The sequence below is a fragment of the Oncorhynchus kisutch genome, unplaced genomic scaffold, assembly GCF_002021735.2.
Source record: "Oncorhynchus kisutch isolate 150728-3 unplaced genomic scaffold, Okis_V2 Okis07a-Okis12b_hom, whole genome shotgun sequence".
In the NCBI taxonomy this organism is placed as follows: domain Eukaryota; kingdom Metazoa; phylum Chordata; class Actinopteri; order Salmoniformes; family Salmonidae; genus Oncorhynchus; species Oncorhynchus kisutch.
Window position 1 is genome coordinate 3,577,285 of NW_022261984.1, and position 6,546 is coordinate 3,583,830.

Sequence of the window (6,546 nt, forward strand, 5' to 3'; positions counted from 1 at the left end):
CCTGTTGTAAATCCTGCCTCCAGACCTGGAGGGACAACATGTAGACATTGTGGCTCGGGTATTTTCCTTTAGTTCAGTTAGTTAGCCATTAGCAACAACCTGGCAGGCTATCAAAAAAAGGACCCGTCAGTAAACACATCCCTGTTAGTTTACACCTGTTTACGAAGCATGTGGATCTCCGTTAGCCGACTCCAATGATGACAGCTAGTCTTACTGGCGTCCGACACATAACGAAAAATACATTACAGACAGAAAACTGTGTGTGTGTGTGTGTGTGTGTGTGTGTGTGTGTGTGTGTGTGTGTGTGTGTGTGTGTGTGTGTGTGTGTGTGTGTGTGTGTGTGTGTGTGTGTGTGTGTGTGTGTGTGTGTCTGTCAATTACACATACATGTCAGTACATACACACAACAAGTGTGTCACATGGGGGAGTAGTGTTGTGCTATGACGTGATGCTTTATTTGTTGTTTTTAAACCAGGTTTGCTCATTCACTAGCGCTATATGAAATGGGAGTGCCATTCTTTTGATTTGAGTTGAATTTGAGCTGATACAGCTTTGTCAAATTGACTCACATTTTTTGGGTCATTTTTAGCTAACCCTAACCCTAACCCTAACCCCTAACACTAACCCCTAACCCTAACCCCTAACCCTAACCCTAACCCCTAACCCTAACCTTAACCCCTAACCCTAACCCTAACCCTAACCCCTAACCCTAACCCTAACCCCTTACCCTAACCCCTAACCCTAACCCTTACCCTAACCCTAACCCTAACCCTAACCCTAACCCTAACCCCTTACCCTTACCCTTACCCTTACCCTAACCCTAACCCTAACCCCTAACCCTAACCCCTTACCCCTTACCCTAACCCTAACCCTAACCCCTAACCCCTAACCCTAACCCTAACCCTAACCCTAACCCTAACCCCTAACCCCTTTCATAACCTTAGCCTCATTCTCCTTAACTGCTACGCTAATTCTTCTAACCTGCTATGTTAATTATCCTTAAACCTGCTACAAAAAGTTTATTTTGACAAAAGATGTATCCCTTCTAGACAAAATCCTCTCTGGGGGGGAGGGGGGGAGCCACTCTGGCTCTGACCAGTCTCCAGTCTCCTTGTCGTCTGCCGCTATTACACAGTGTCACCAGGAAACAGCCGGACTGGATAGAGGCACTGTCAAAGAAGCAGTAGAGGCGCTGCGTTCATTAAATACCCCCCCAAGTCTTCTGTGCACCAGAAAACAATACCAGGGAGAGGGGAAGGAGGGAGGAGAGATATATGTGTGTGTGTGTGTGTGTGTGTGTGTGTGTGTGTGTGTGTGTGTGTGTGTGTGTGTGTGTGTGTGTGTGCGTGCGTGCGTGCGTGCGTGCGTGCGTGCGTGCGTGCGTGCGTGCGTGTCCTTCCATATTTCGGTCAGACATCTCTCTTTTCAATTATTCAACTTTTCACAAAGACCTTCTGACAGACTATCAATCTAAGTTGAAGATTGAGTTCAGTATCACATGGAGTAGCTTAAGGACTACAGTAACTAACTATAAAGCCACTTTAATGTCTGTTTTTGTCATTTTGCGGCTCTGTTAAAATCAGTTCCACTTCCTGAAGCTGTGTTACCTAACAACACCCCCCCCACCACTGGGGTTATGTGATGGAACCCTGGACATGGGTATCATGAGTTGCGGAGGGGAGGGATTTTACTGGCGCACAGAGACCAGTGTTCATTGTCACATCAAAGACCCATTTATATAATATCTCTTGGAGCCATGTGACATCACACTCACAGTGTGTTAGTGCTTTGGGGGTGACAACATGAAAGATTGGGCCATTTGTGGTTCATTTTACCGTCACCACGGAAACAGAAGCATTCCCTCCAACAACCAGAGGGATTTTTTAATTTTACCTTTATTTAACGAGGCAAGTCAGTTAAGAACAAATCCTTATTTTCAATGACGGCCTAGAAACAGTGGGTTAACTGCCTTGTTCGGGGGCAGAACAACAATTTTTTCCTTGTCAGCTCGGGGATTCAATCTTGCAACCTTTCGGTTACTAGTCTAACACTCTAACCACTAGACTACCTGCCGCCCCAGGGATGCTCCGAACTGCACGCTTCTGAGCCATAGAAATGATGTAACCAAACATTTAGGATGAATAGCCTACAGTATGCTATAGAAAACAGATGTTTAGGATGAATAACCTACAGTATGCTATAGAAAACAGGTGTTTAGTATGAATAGCCTATAGTATGCTATAGAAAACATATGTTTAGGATGAATAGCCTATAGTATGCTATAGAAAACATATGTTTAGGATGAATAGCCTACAGTATGCTATAGAAAACAGGTGTTTAGGATGAATAGCCTACAGTATGCTATAGAAAACAGATGTTTAGGATGAATAGCCTACAGTATGCTATAGAAAACAGATGTTTAGGATGAATAGCCTACAGTATGCTATAGAAAACAGATGTTTAGGATGAATAGCCTACAGTATGCTATAGAAAACAGGTGTTTAGGATGAATAGCCTACAGTATGCTATAGAAAACAGGTGTTTAGGATGAATAGCCTATGGTATGCTATAGAAAACAGATGGGTGCTGTGTAATTTGAAATGGGTTTATTTGGGAGTGATGATATGGTTACATATCCCCACTTTAGGCAATATGTTATGTTGACCTGAGCCTGTAAGTAGACACAGAGATTTAATGTATTGATTCCTGGGATAGCTGCTCCAAATCCACTCTTTATCATCCCTGTCTCCTGCTCCTCTGTGTAAATACCTCCAGGATTCCTCTAGTTCCTGCCTATCTCCTGCTCTTCAGTATAAATACATCCAGGCTTCCTGTAGTCCCTGTCTGTCTCCTGCTGCTCCTCAGTGTAAACATCCCCAGGTTTCCTGTAGTTCTTGTCAATCTCTTGTTCCTCAGTGTAAATAGCTCCAGGCTTCCTGTAGTCCCTGTCTGTCTCCTGTTCCTCAGTGTAAATAGCTCCAGGCTTCCTGTAGTCCCCGTCTGTCTCCTGTTCCTCAGTGTAAATACCTCCAGCCTTCCTGTAGTTCCTGCCTGTCTCCTGCTACTCAGTATAAATACCTCCAGCCTTCCTGCAGTTCCTGTCTGTCTCCTGCTACTCAGTGTAAATTCCTCCAGGGTCCCTGTAGTCCCTGTCTGTCTCCTGCTACTCAGTGTAAATACCTCCAGGCTTCCTGTAGTCCCTGTCTGTCTCCTGCTACTCAGTGTAAATTCCTCCAGGCTTCCTGTAGTCCCCGTCTGTCTCCTGTTCCTCAGTGTAAATACCTCCAGCCTTCCTGTAGTTCCTGCCTGTCTCCTGCTACTCAGTGTAAATACCTCCAGGCTTCATGTAGTCCATGTCTGTCTCCTGTTCCTCAGTGTAAATGCATCCAGGCTTCCTGTAGTTCCTGTCTGTCTCCTGTTCCTCAGTGTAAATACCTCCAGGTTTCCTGTAGCCTACCTAGTTGTCTCCCTCCTGAAATCATACTGAAGGGGGAGGAAGAATGCAGCAGACCAACATGCTCGGAGGAAGGTTTTTGCAGAAGGCGAGACCGCAAATCAGACGTGGTGGACTGCACCCGAAATGTCAGTTGTCAGCATGGAATTACATAAACAACTGTATTTGAAGCTTATTCCTTTACTGGACTGCTTTTAAATGAGGGAATATGGTGCCATTTCAGATACATTCATCACAGACCTCTAAAACAGCCCCTAAGACTCAATTACTAATTTACCCAGCATCCTTTTCTTCGGGAAGTTGATTGTGTCAGGCAGGAAGCTCGCTGTGCTGCCATAGAAATCTATATTTTTCTAATAATGAGAGAAAGATTTTGAGAATCGAGGAACGAAAGAGGAAGGATTAGGACAGCGGCCGCCCACTAAGAATATGTGGAGGGGATTGTTACGATACGGTCAATTACCGTCACCTCGTTCCTCGCTCTGTTCTCTCATACAAGAGTTATTGTATGAACACAATACCACCGATGATGGTTTTCCTTCCCCCATTCCCTCTATCCCTCCCTTCTTCCCCCAATCCCCATAAGTCTTTGATCTTTGATCAGCCTCTCCACTGAGCATTCCTCCCCTATCTTCTCCTCTTCTCTTGGCCCGTAAGGCCAAACAATGGAGCCTTTGGTTCTTACCCTCCCTCTCCCCTCACCTGCACCTGATAAGGCAGCCCCTGGCTGGGCTGGGTACTCTAGAGTGGGTGTCTCGGGGTGGAGAGAGTGGAGAGGAGGCCTGGGGGGAGATGAAAGTGAAGACTGTCAGTGGGAGCTTCACTGTGTCAGCACCCTGAACTGGCAAACATGCAGAGAGCCTCCATGTAATCTGTGCCTTGGGAGATTCTCTCTCTCTCTCTCTCTGTCTCTCTCTGTCTCTCTCTCTCTCGCTCTCTCTCTCTCTCTCTCTCTCGCTCTCTCTCTTCCTCTCTCTCTCACTCACCCTATTTAATTGTCTCTCTTTCTCTCTCTCTCTCTCTCTTTCTCTCTCTCTCTTTCTCTTTCTCTTTCTCTTTCTCTTTCTCTTTCTCTTTCTCTTTCTCTTTCTCTTTCTCTTTCTCTTTCTCTTTCTCTTTCTATTTCTCTTTCTCTTTCTCTTTCTCTCAATTTCAATGTTCAACTTAAGGGGCTTTATTGGCATGGGAAGCATATGTTTACATTGTCAAAGCAAGTGAAATAGATAATAAACAAAAGTGAAATAAACAATAAAAAATGTACAGTAAACATTACACTCACAAAAGTTGCAAATAGTTGAAGAACAAAAGGCTAAATAAATAAACATTAGTATGGGTTGTATTTACAATGGTTGCCCTTTTCTTGTGACAACATGTCACACATCTTACTGCTGTGATGGCACACTGTGGTATTTCACCCAATAGATATGGGAGTTTATCAAAGTTGGGTTTGTTTTCAAATTCTTTGTGGTTCTCGAATATGGTCATACATGTGGCAGGAGGTTAGGAAGTGCAGCTCAGTTTAAACCTAATTGTGTGGGTAGTGTGTACATAGTCTTCTCTTGAGAGCCAGGTCTGCCTATGGCGGCCTTTCTCAATAGCAAGGCTATGCTCACTGAGTCTGTGCACAGTCAATGCTTGTCTCTCTCTCTCTTTCTTTTCTCCTCCTCCTCCTTTACTCACCAAAGAGACTCCTCTGTTGTGGTTTCTATGAAGTCACAATGATTGGGCCTATGTGTGTGTGTGTGTGTGTGTGAAACTAACACATCCTTTCCCTCTGTCAGAGGACGCAACTACAGATGTAGGATCCGAAACACTATGGCAGTTTGTTTTAAAATTGAGTCATGTGGATATTATTTTATTCATAGTCTTGCCCTATTCCTGTCTCGGATCCATCGTTCCAAAAATGGAGGCATGTCCTTTTTCCTTGATTGCGGCAAGAGGAGGGTGGAGGAGGGAGGCTCCGTGTCGGGAACGCTGTTGCTCCGATCTAGAAATAGCGCCAGTGGTAATATATAAACACAATGATGGGCATCCACCCAGCAGGATGGAGAGAGCATGACCTTTCACCCAGACTCAGGATTTAGTAGCCCTGCAGAGCCAGAAAAGTAGCTGTTCATAAAACAAGATGACAGAGGAGGAGCAAGGAAGTGGTTTACGTCTGTCTGTCTGTCTGTCTGTCTGTCTGTCTGTCTGTCTGTCTGTCTGTCTGTCTGTCTGTCTGTCTGTCTGTCTGTCTGTCTGTCTGTCTGTCTGTCTGTCTGTCTGTCTGTCTGTCTGTCTGTCTGTCTGTCTGTCTGTCTGTTACTCCCTGTCTGTCTGTCTGTCTGTACTGTCTGTCTGTCTGTCTGTCTGTCTGTCTGTCTGTCTGTCTGTCTGTCTGTCTGTCTGTCTGTCTGTCTGTCTGTCTGTCTGTCTGTCTGTCTGTCTGTCTGTCTGTCTGTCTGTCTGTCTGTCTGTCTGTCTGTCTGTCTGTCTGTACTGTCTGTCTGTCTGTCTGTGTGTGTGTGTGTCTGTGAAACTAACTACTATGCATTTTGGAGAGACAGACATTCTTCAGGGCTTGACTTTGCTGGAGTCTTGTGGTTTCCTTCCTATGTTTGACCTGCCCTGCCTGGTCTATACTCCCTGTCTGTCTGTCTGTACTCCCTGTCTGTCTGTCTGTACTCCCTGTCTGTCTGTCTGTACTCCCTGTCTGTCTGTCTGTCTGTCTATTTTTCTCTCCCTCCTTCCCTTTTTGGAATATGGATGTTTATTTAACTTGCAACTGTGGCTTTTTACCCTCTGATTCACCGAATTGCAACGTCCACAGAACTGACCCTGGGGGAGCCCCATATTTAGTCAAAATGCAACCTAATGTGTTGAGAAGGCCTGTCTGGCTGTGTGTTTGAATCAGGCCGACTGGCAACTGTTGCTCACTGTTCGTCTAAAACAATAGGTTCACTGTGTTTGAAAATGACTCAAGACACTGTCATATCACCTTTACATCCTAGACGTTAACTAGAGTTAGTGCCTTTAGGAGGAAAAGGAGGTACTTAATGGAACAAGGGCATTAGTTCTGTTGAACTATCTAGCATTTGTTGTATGTGGGGTCT